General features: G+C 49.5%; 1 protein-coding gene across 3 annotated transcripts in view; it reads left to right on the forward strand.

The window, feature by feature from the left end:
- The window catches only part of LOC137431483 (adenosine deaminase domain-containing protein 1-like), a 152,327-nt gene that overhangs the window by 54,028 nt on the left and 86,263 nt on the right, over window positions 1–12,036 (forward strand). The window lies entirely within an intron of this gene.

Below are 12,036 nucleotides of genomic sequence, written 5' to 3' on the forward strand. Positions count from 1 at the left end.
GAAACCACGTGGCAGTAACGACCACAGAACCCCCCCCCCCCCTCTATTTACATGAATGGTTTGGTCCATTCGCAACGACCACAGAACCCCCCCCCCCCCCTATTTACATGCAATGGTTTGGTCCATTCGCAACGCCAAAGCGAACGGCGAACGGCTAAATCGCCATAGCTCGGTAAGTACTTGTCCGATTAATTTCAAACCTTGAAAAGGCACATCCTCGGGTCCCCAGCAATATACCTGGCAAGTTTAAAGTATATCGGACCCGTGGTTGTCGAGAAACAGCGGTCACAGACAAACGTACAAACGTACAAACAGAGATTACTGGAATTATAGATAGATGTACAGGCTCAAAATAACCAAGGAGAAGGAAAGATAAGAAAATAATATACAGAAGCTTTTAGAGACACAGTGAAAATTACTAATACTAGCTTATACAAACTTAATTAAATACCCAGGACAGAACAAACAGAACAAACTCACGTACACGAATGGGGAAATTGCAGGCAGGATTGGCTGGAAGGAGGTGTGTGGCTGGAGCTTGATCCCGCACGGGACGTCGGGCTGGACCTCGACGGCCGCTGATGCCACCGATCCTGTCGTGTGCGCGGGATCACGGGTCGGAGCTGCTTGGTGGAGCCGACGCGCTGGTGGGGGGACTGGCGTGACGGGTTCTCTCCTCTCTCTCTTTCCTGGTCCAACCACTCTTCACCACCGACAACTCAACGCAACCACTGACCACCACTGACGACCAACCCAGCTCTGACCAAAACCACACAACTCAGCTCTGCTCTTGTCATGGACCTCTCTTTGTCATGGACCTCTTTTGTCATGGACCTCATTTTGTCATGGACCTCTTTACGCAACTTTGCTCTGACGACTCCCCCTTTATCACTCTTGCGCCCGCGCTTTTATAACGCCTCCGACGATTAAGCCGCCGGCCTTCAGGACACGCCCATCGGTGTGCTCACCTCGGCCATGGTTGGTCGCGCGACCCTCTGGCTCCGCCCTTGATAACGACGGGCGGGCACGCCTTTCTTCCCCGACCCAAGCACATGTTCAATGGCGGCTTTGGAGGGGATGTAATTGGCAAATTGAGGCTTGGCCATGACGAAAGGGGAAATGGAGGTTTTTGGGAATGGGAATGAAGGGAATCTATCTATTTCACTTGGTGTAATGGAGTGTCATTTTAATGGAAGACAAGGCCTTACCCTAAACACATAATAAAGATATAAGCTACTGAACAGGGTTTTATAGTGTCCTTCAATGGATGCTTTATGGAATTAACTACCGGAACGCCCTTTGACCTTTACACAACACTGGAGGCAGGAGGGGCCAGACTCGAGCAATAATAATAATACACACAATCAAAAAAAATACAGTCCTCATATCCGCAACACTGCACCCTCCTCCTCTTAGGCACTTCCCGGGCCTACAACTTTAATTTAGTGTGACACGTAGGTGTAGTTCCCTCTACTTTTAACCTGACCCTGAGTGCGACAGTTTTAAAACATAGATAAATATGTCCCGCTGCTCCATTGCACCCTGCCTAACAGACTCACGCCCACAGCTAACCGAATTGCGGAATGGTCTTCAAACTACACACTGACGGTGGGGAGCATTATTTACAGTGACGCTATTTTATTTACAAAACGCAACCCAGGACCTGTGATTGTTCTTTCTGGGGGGGGAGACAGTCTGCTCTGCATCGACGCACCATGAAAGCACCCAAAACGCACCAACACACCCTCAAGCACCAATCGGTGCACAGTCATCACTGTCCATCAAAATAAAACCAACAACCCCTAACCCTGCAGGTGGTCTCTTGCTCTTCGGCTCCCTCTGCTGGCTATTTGCTTTCTTCCAGATGTTGTCATTTTCTTTCATTTTCTTACTGGCGGCCTATTTGAGCATAAAATGAAATGCACCCAACGTGTCCATTTTTATTTATGTTATTTATGGCCCACAGGGCCGACTAGTGTGGTTCACCTGTGGGGCATCGGTGCCCTGTGGCCAAGGTCCGCCAGCAAGATTTCGGGCCTTCATGGCCGGTTCCAGCAGAGGGGCCATGCCCCAACCCATGGGGTCCATAAGTGGTGCTCGGCCACAGTGGTGTGGTCCATAATGTGGTGCATCGATGCAGACAGCTGGTTCTGGGAGTTCCGGGCGCACAATGGCGGACTCACGCACGCTCCCCTCGGCGCCCAGTGGCGCACAGGTCATGTGGGAGACAAAAGGGGGGACAAGACAGATGAGCGAGGGGTAAGGTCTCAAGGGTACACATCAATAAGGCAATGCAAGGCGAAGTGCGTACGGAGAGCGAAGTGAGAAAGCTTGTCCCCACCGTACGTCACCCCCCCCCCCCCCCCCCCCCCGTCACCTACACTACCCTTGCCCTTACCCCATATTTACAAAAATTTACACATGACAAATCCGTCGCTACCGTCACATCTTCCCCCTATACCAAATTCGTTCCCATAATCCCTCTATCCAAAATTTGCCATCACCCAATTCATCATCAATCCTCATAAGGAGGAAGAGATGGAACATCAAGCACAATGTCACACCCACGTCATGATGCGTCTCACAATCCAAAACATTTGCATCAAAAATAATAAAAACAACCATGGCATGGTGTGGAGTACCATCGTTACCTCAGGTGAGTGGATGTAGATGGTGCGAGGAGATTTTCATCCTAACTATCCTCTAAATGACATTAACACACTTTACACTACCCGGGGTCCTTCCCTGCCAATCCATTGGCCATCTTACACTATGGGTTCTAAAAACCAATTCCCATTGACCAAACTGTGGTGCTTCTCAATTTGGGGTCTCACTCCCCCGATTCAACTCCCGGTGCCCTTGCACAATTTCAGGACTGGGCCGTGTAGCTCTCCCAGCAGGTCTACACACCTCCACCACTGCAGTTGCCACCCGAGCTTACCTAGCTCCTCACCCTAACCTATCTACTGGGGAAGGCCCCTCCTGGCTCTGTCACCCCTCGGTGCCCTCTGGCACTGGGCTACCCGGGTCCGTCCTCCGGATCCTCGGGCCCCATCCACAACAACTACCGGCTCCCAGAGCCCACCTGCGGCCTCACCTGGCCGACATCCTCACAGTGGTGGAGTGCCCAAACCAACTACACACACTAACAGGCTACACGCCCAGCCATTTCCACAACACTAATGCTACTGGGGAAGGCATCCAAATACCATTCTTTCACCTTGCACCACAGATGCCAATATCCAACCACAATTTACCTATACCCTCTACCTAACACTTACACTACCCTCCCCGGGTATTCGTGATGGGGGTCCATCCTTCCCCCACTCACACATTCGCACCATCCACTCCACTCCATAGTTTCCACCATACTCACTCCATGACCATCCATTCCAATACTCCATATACTCCACACTCCATGTATTCCACACAACCATTCTCCATACACCTGCAGTTGCACACCTGTGCAATCTCACTACAACTCACACTCACTTACTCATACCCTGCTCAATACACTTGAATACACCTCCAACACTCACACGGCATCATCTAATCTACCTGTTGCCCTGCTAACTTAGTGCTCCCCGTCTTCCCTTTAAACTAAGCACACACCATGTCATTATCATCCACTCTAATCTACCTGCGTCCCCACTACAGGTATCATCGTCACTAACTAATCTTAATGTCACCTATTGTCATCTTCTAGATCCCTACACATTATATCCTAACCCTCCCGGGCTAGTTTTCACTGCCATAACCCCATAACCTAGTGCTCCTTTGCCCCCCGGTGTGAGGGATGGTGGATTGGCCATCCCACCACATCGGGTATCTTCCACTACCAATTTTGCACATCAAATTTCAACAAATCAAAAATTTGCCAATCACTACCCATCATCTGCCAATCATTACTGCCAATCCTTTGCCAATCATCAAATTTTGACTGTTTCTAATTTTGGGTCCAAAACACTAACCTCATCACCCGTCTACTTACTAGATCCTCTCGGTGTGCCAATTCACTTCTAAAGCTCGGCTTCGCACAGCCGAGCAATGAATGCGGGTTGTTTGGTGCCGGCGGCTGGATGCGTCCGACACTCGGTGCAGGGAAGGACGCTTACCCGGGCCGAGATCCCACGCACCACCTCGGCCCGGAGCCATGCAATGGCCCGATCTCGACCTGCCGGAACGCCTCAACAAAAAGGGGTCGCCATGACGACCCTTCCTATCGGGCTGCCCGCTCCGCCTAGTGGAGCACGGACGTGGCCGTTCAAAGCGAGGCCCAGCGTGGATCGTGTACGGCGGTTCTTTCGAAACCGCCGTGGTTCGGATCCCCGCTGGTCCTTGCGGCACGCGAAGCTGCTCGGCGCGCACCGAGGGCCCGATTCGGCTAAATGTCGTTCTAACCGCTAACCCGGTTACCGTCGATGCTTCACCTGCATGCTCACACGCATACGCTACCCCTTTCACCCTCACCGAGCTCGGTGCTCCAACGCCGCCCGTACACCCCGCATACTTCGCTATTGCACTCGTTCTTTTGCTCACCGACTTGGTCACACACCTGACCACCTCACACCTTTGCACACACTCGTTCGCACACCTCTTCGCGCCCCCTTCTCGGTCACCTCCTCTGTGACAATCACAGGTGTGCTCTCACTCGCACACCCAACCACGTGCCTCACTACCAACTAAAGTGTGCATTCCCACACACGCTCTACCATTCCAGGTGTGCATCCTTCCATTCCAGGTGTACATCCTCTCTCACCTGTCACAACCAACTCACGCTCCGTGTCACTCTCACTACTTTCACCACCACTCTTGACAGCGCACTCACCCTTACTCTCGACAGCGCACTCTTTCCTCATGCACCTGTCCATTACACACCTTTCTCGCGCACACTCTTGCGCACACTCTCCCGTTACTTCCTTCGTAACACTCACCACAGGTGTACATTCTCCCTTACTTTTGACAGCGCACTCTTTCCTCATGCACCTGTCCGTTACACACCTTTCTCGCGCACACTCTCCCGTTACTTCCTCTGTAACACTCACCACAGGTGTACACATTCTCGTTAGATCCTCTGTAACACTCCTCACTACGCGCTTCCATGTGCTCCCTCGCACACGCGCTACGACTGACTCACTCTCGACAGCACACTCACTCCTCGGCGTGCACTTTTTCCTCACACACCCCAGAGTCGGACAGTCTCGCACACCTCCTCTTTCGCACACCGGACCTGCTGCACACTTCACCACCGGCCTCTCACGAACACCCGGATCCAAATCAACCCCCAAGCCGACTGAAGCTCCCCTCACATCATATACATTTTCACGTATATCGCCACTCACCTCGGCACCTCGTCTCCGCACCTCCTTCGCCACCTGCAAACTCTTTATTTGGTTGTTAGTGAGCACACCATTATGAGTTGAGCACCGACCTTGTACATATTCCATCACCTCCTCCTGTATTTCTCTCTTAGTTTCTGTCCGTCTCTTCTTAATTTCACTCACCTCTTCTTCCACTTCCTCTAATTTTTGCTTCACCTCTTTTATTTCCCGGTGCGTCTCCTCAAGTTCGTCCTCTAAGGCTATCTTGACCGTCTCTATGTGCGTCCTCACCTCTCGGTCCTTCGTCTCCATTACTTCTGTCACCTCGTCCAACCTCGTTGTCAGTCCCTCACGTACCATCTGACATTGCCTCTGTGTCGCTATCAAGTCATTTTTAATGTCTCTTTGTGTCGCTTTTAACCCTCCTAGTACCGCAGTGTTCTTTTGTACCTGCTCCACTAACTCCGTTTGTCCCACTGTCAGCTGTTCCACCTCCTCCGTCAGGTCCTCTATGCCCCCTTGTAACTTTGCCGTCCCATTTCTCACCTCTTTCTCTATACGCTTTTCGCCTCGCTTTACCTCCTCGCGTACCCCCGAGACCTCCTCACTTACACCTCGTCGTATCTCCTCTTTCATCTCCTCCATCTCTTTTGTAGATGCCGCCCTCATCTGTCCCAATTCATCCCTCTGAGCATCCAATTTGGTTTCTACCTCGATTTTCACCTCCTCTATCTGCTCTCCCATTTGTTTAATTTCTCGGGCGGATTGCTCCCCTATTTCCCGCAATTTGCCTTCCATTCTATTTTCTATCCCCCTTAACCCATTTTTCACCCCTTCTATCCCATTGTCTAACCCCTCAAATTTCTTGTCTAACCCCTTAAAATTATTGTCTAACTCCTCAAATTTCTTGTCTAACCCCTTAAAATTATTGTCTATCTTCCCAATTTGGGCACTGGTACCCCTCGCTTCGTCCCTCATTACCCCCAATTGCTCACCCTGAGCATCCATCCGGTTCCCCATTTGTCCCATTTGGCCCTCCAATCGCTCACCCTGAGCATCCATCCGGTTCCCCATTCTGTTTTCCAATCCTCCGATTTGGTTTCCCAATTGCTCACTATTCTTGTCCATAAGGGCCTTCATTTGCATCATAAAAAGGTTCAAATCCACCGGTGGCGCTGCCACGGTCGCGGGCGCCATAGCCATGTGCGAGGCGTCATTTTGCGCGCCTGAAACCTCGTGCGCGAGAGCGCCATTTTGCGCGCCTGAAACCTCCTCAACCACGTTGCCAATGTTCTCCTCCTCTCTTTCATCCACATACATTTCCCCGAGGTCCTGGGTCGATTCTACCCCGTCTATCTCTCCCACCGACATCCCGTCGCCTTGACCAGCCATGGCGCGATTTCAAAATTCGGGTTTTGTAAAACAAAAGCAATTTCGCTACTTTGTAATTTTGAGCGCGTTAAGCGCTTCAGGTCCGAATCCGACACTTCTGACACCAATTGTTACGGCCCGCGGTTAAGGATGTTGTTTGCCGAGCGGAGGCACTGCGGCCGAACAGTTTTTCCCCGACTAAACCCGATTCCCTGAACGTTGGCCGTATCGCGCCACAGCTATTCAATGAGGGAAAAGACAAAGACGACACGGATGTGAAGAAGAGGAAGACGAAGGCAAAAGGTGGAAAATACTACTAAATTTATTTACGATGTACAGGCTCAAAATAACCAAGGAGAAGGAAAGATAAGAAAATAATATACAGAAGCTTTTAGAGACACAGTGAAAATTACTAATACTAGCTTATACAAACTTAATTAAATACCCAGGACAGAACAAACAGAACAAACTCACGTACACGAATGGGGAAATTGCAGGCAGGATTGGCTGGAAGGAGGTGTGTGGCTGGAGCTTGATCCCGCACGGGACGTCGGGCTGGACCTCGACGGCCGCTGATGCCACCGATCCTGTCGTGTGCGCGGGATCACGGGTCGGAGCTGCTTGGTGGAGCCGACGCGCTGGTGGGGGGTCTGGCGTGACGGGTTCTCTCCTCTCTCTCTTTCCTGGTCCAACCACTCTTCACCACCGACAACTCAACGCAGCCACTGACCACCACTGACGACCAACCCAGCTCTGACCAAAACCACACAACTCAGCTCTGCTCTTGTCATGGACCTCTCTTGTCATGGACCTCTCTTTGTCATGGACCTCTCTTTGTCATGGACCTCTTTTGTCATGGACCTCTCTTTGTCATGGACCTCTTTACGCAACTTTGCTCTGACGACTCCCCCTTTATCACTCTTGCGCCGGCGCTTTTATAACGCCTCCGGCGATTAAGCCGCCGGCCTTCAGGACACGCCCATCGGTGTGCTCACCTCGGCCATGGTTGGTTTCGCGACCCTCTGGCTCCGCCCTTGATGACGACGGGCGGGCACGCCTTTCTTCCCCGACCCAAGCACATGTTCAATGGTGGCTTTGGAGGGGATGTAATTGGCAAATTGAGGCTTGGCCATGACGAAAGGGGAAATGGAGGTTTTTGGGAATGGGAATGAAGGGAATCTATCTATTTCACTTGGTGCAATGGAGTGTCATTTTAATGGAAGACAAGGCCTTACCCTAAAACACATAATAAAGATATAAGCTACTGAACAAGGGTTTTATAGTGTCCTTCAATGGATGCTTTATGGAATTAACTACCGGAACGCCCTTTGACCTTTACACAACACTGGAGGCAGGAGGGGCCAGACTCAAGCAATAATAATAATCTCTGACATCGACTGGGAGAAATTTTTGCCCACTCCTCCATGCAGAATTCTTTCAGCTGTGCGATGTTTGAGGGGTTTCTTACATGCACAGCTCGTTTCAAATCCCCCCCACAAGATCTCGATGGGATTTAGATCCGGGCTTGGACTTGGCCATTCCAGAACCCTCCATTTCTTTCTTTTCAGCCATTCCTTGGTGGATTTACTGGTATGTTTAGGGTCATTGTCATGTTGCAAGGTCCACCTTCGGTTGAGCTTCAACGTTCCGACAAATGGCCTCACATTATCCTCAAGCACCCTCTGGTACAATGAAGAATTCATAGTGGATTCTATGATGGTGAGCTGCCCTGGCCCTGATGCAGCAAAGCTGCCCCAAACCATAATATTTCCACCACCATGCTTTGCAATTGGTATCAGGTTCTTGTGTTCAAATGCTGTCTTTGGTTTTTGCCAAACATGTCTTCTGGTACTGTGGCCAAATAGCTCGACCGTTGACTCATCTGTCCAGAGCGCATTGTTCCAGAAGTGCTGGGCTTTGCCTTGGTGTTCATTGCCAAACCTTAGTCTTGCCCTGATGTTCTTTCTGGACAGCAAAGGTTTCCTCCTGGCACACCTCCCATGTAGATCAAATTTGTGCAGCCTCTTTTTATTGGTAGACTCGTGCACTTTGACATCAACAGTGGCAAGAGCTACCTGGCGGTCGCATGATGACATTCTCTGGTTCTTAGAGACTTCTTTCAGCATCTTGCGGTCTGCTCTCGGGCTGAACTTGCTGGGGCGGCCTGGCCTGAACAATTTGGCAGTTGTTTGGAATCTTCTCCACTTGTAGATGATCTTCCGGACAGTCGAATGATTGATTTCAAATTGTTTGGAGATCTTTTTAAATACCTTCTCAGACTCGTAGGCATCTATAACCTTCTTTCTGAAGGCCTCAGAGAGCTCTTTTGATCTTGGCACGGTGACACAGCACACTTCAACAACAAAGAGCAAACCAAACTAAATGTCCGAAGTTTAAATAAGACAGGTTCCTCCCAGATCCTCTCTAGCGATGTTCTAATCATTTTCACCTGAGCTGGTGCACCTGATTCTAATTTTAGGTATTTTAAGTCGTGATAAATTTTGGGGTGTACTTTTTCCATATGCGAAATTTGCATTTATGTTTATTTAAATTATACAATGGACTACAAAATGTAAATGTTTCATGATATTTGTCATATTATATCACCTTTATCTATCAATATTGTTTAAATGAAGATCAAATAAGCTGTATGTTGAAAAAGTCAAAACTTTACATGGGGTGTACTTACTTTTTCACGTGACTGTATATATTGTTGCGGATCTCAGCGCCGGCCTTCTCCCCTTACCAAGGGGGGGATTAGTCCCCTTGTCTTTGACGAGCCGACGGGACCCGGGACCTATGCCGGGACCTATGACGTCCCTCCCGGACAGCGCGAAGTAGGGTCGTAGGACTAATCACTAATACCTAAGTATTCGCCTCGCCCAGAAACGAGGAAATAAGCCCTGCCCAAATCACGGGTGTTGGTGGATACGCCGAGCGGTGGCGAACCCGTGACCCGAGCCGTTATCAATGACTAAACCCGATCCAAGCGGTTCTTCATCGTGCCACGCTTACCCAATGATGGAAATCACAGAAACGGTCGAATTTGGAAGAAAGGAAGAACATAATTTATTTACACTTTGTACAATAATCAGAAGAAGAAAACACAGTGCAGTCTTAATCACAGTCTTAACTTATCCCTGGACAAACGGGCCCGTTCACACTCAGACACTCACACAGGGTTGCAGACGAACAGGTTGATGGCCCAGGGATGGCGTCCGGGCAGCTCTCCCTCCGGTCCCCAACTCACCGCGAAGAAGATGAATACAGCGGCCAGGAGCTCTCCGTTATCAATATATTGTTGCGGATCTCAGCGCCGGCCTTTTCCCCTTACCAAGGGGGATTAGTCCCCTTGTCTTTGACGAGCCGACGGGACCCGGGACCTATGGCGGGACCTATGACGTCCCTCCCGGACAGCGCGAAGTAGGGTCGTAGGACTAATCACTAATACCTAAGTATTCGCCTCGCCCAGAAACGAGGAAATAAGCCCTGCCCAAATCACGGGTGTTGGTGGATACGCCGAGCGGTGGCGAACCCGTGACCCGAGCCGTTATCAATGACTAAACCCGATCCAAGCGGTTCTTCATCGTGCCACGCTTACCCAATGATGGAAATCACAGAAACGGTCGAATTTGGAAGAAAGGAAGAACATAATTTATTTACACTTTGTACAATAATCAGAAGAAGAAAACACAGTGCAGTCTTAATCACAGTCTTAACTTATCCCTGGACAAACGGGCCCGTTCACACTCAGACACTCACACGGGGTTGCAGACGAACAGGTTGATGGCCCAGGGATGGCGTCCGGGCAGCTCTCCCTCCGGTCCCCAACTCACCGCGAAGAAGATGAATACAGCGGCCAGGAGCTCTCCGCGTGTCGTTGGCACGCACGGGATTATTACAGGGTGAACGGTAGGGCTGGCTTTGGCGGTTACACTCGCGGCTGTGGCCGCGTACGTAATAGTTCAATAAACGCGAACAATGCGCTCTGCAATTCCTCTATACTGTCGTGTGCACGCGTGACTTCGTGAGTTCTCCAACAACCAATCCTCATCAGTGCTCTCCAACAAGTCCTTTTCCAGTCAGTCCTTTCTCTCGCGAGTCCTCTCACATAAGTCCTGTTTAAGGGCTTTTGCGAAAGCTTATATGGCCCTGCCCAGCGAACTCTCTGGAACATACCAGACGTTCTTCTCCATGCCCTATCACGCCATGCCCTCCAAGCCCTGGTTGGCTGGGAGCCCTTACCGTCACCGCCTCCTCTGACGTGCTCCTCGTCTCTGCCACACCACGACCTCGTGTTTTTCCCTCTTTTCAGGCCTACCTCGTGTCACTTGGCTAGTTTCGAGCCAACAAAGGGCAGCGAACGCTGCTGGCAGCCAAAGCGTAACAAATTGCGGGTAGCCAAAGCGTAACAAACTTGAGGGATGCCAAATGGAGCGCGGGATCGATTATGCCCACTGATGTAATTGGGGGGTGGCGCAAAGATGAAAGGACCTAAGCTCATTTCTTTACACAACGCAGATATTACTAGGGAAATGGCCTACTCTTACACATACTATGACATAACTAATACTCTAAGTGGGCCTACGTGTTGCTTGTGGATTAACTATGGGGGGGCAAACCTTTTGCCTTTAATGATGTCATATATACAGATCTCAGAACCGTAGCAATATATATATATATATATATATATATATATATATATATATATATATATATATATATATAATATATATATAATATAATATATATATATAATATATATATATAATATATATATATATACATATATATATATATACACATACATACATACATACATACATACATACATACATACATACATACAAAAATCAGGCACTACTTTTGACTCGCCCTGTATATAGGGTGGAGGGAGAAAATAGACGGAGATAATAGATGGAGATCGACAAATGAGGGGTAAAGCAGAACGCAAAGGGTGGACAAGATCGATGCATAAATAAAAAATTTGTGAGAGGTGGAGGGTGGATTAACAGGTGTAGAAAAGATCATGAATTGGAATGAGAGAAGACTTGAGATGGTGTTGAACAGCTGTCTCGAAGACCTGGAAGAATGAATGAATGAATGATCGTTTTAAGGCCATTTTTCCCCGCTAGAGCGGGGGTTAGCCTTGCGGGTCCCATGACAATCATGGTTCCCTGTTTTGAGGCAATATTTTTATGGCCGGATGCCCTTCCTGACGCCAAGACCTGGAACTCTCGAAGACCTGGAAGGAAGAATGAAATCGAATCGAGTATGGAAGGTGTTTCCATGCGGGGGAAAAAAGAGGTAGAAATGAGTGGAGGTGGGCAGTGCGTTGCTTTAC

Source organism: Myxine glutinosa, chromosome 7 (assembly GCF_964187855.1).
Source record: "Myxine glutinosa chromosome 7, kmMyxGlut1.1, whole genome shotgun sequence".
Classification (NCBI taxonomy): domain Eukaryota; kingdom Metazoa; phylum Chordata; class Myxini; order Myxiniformes; family Myxinidae; genus Myxine; species Myxine glutinosa.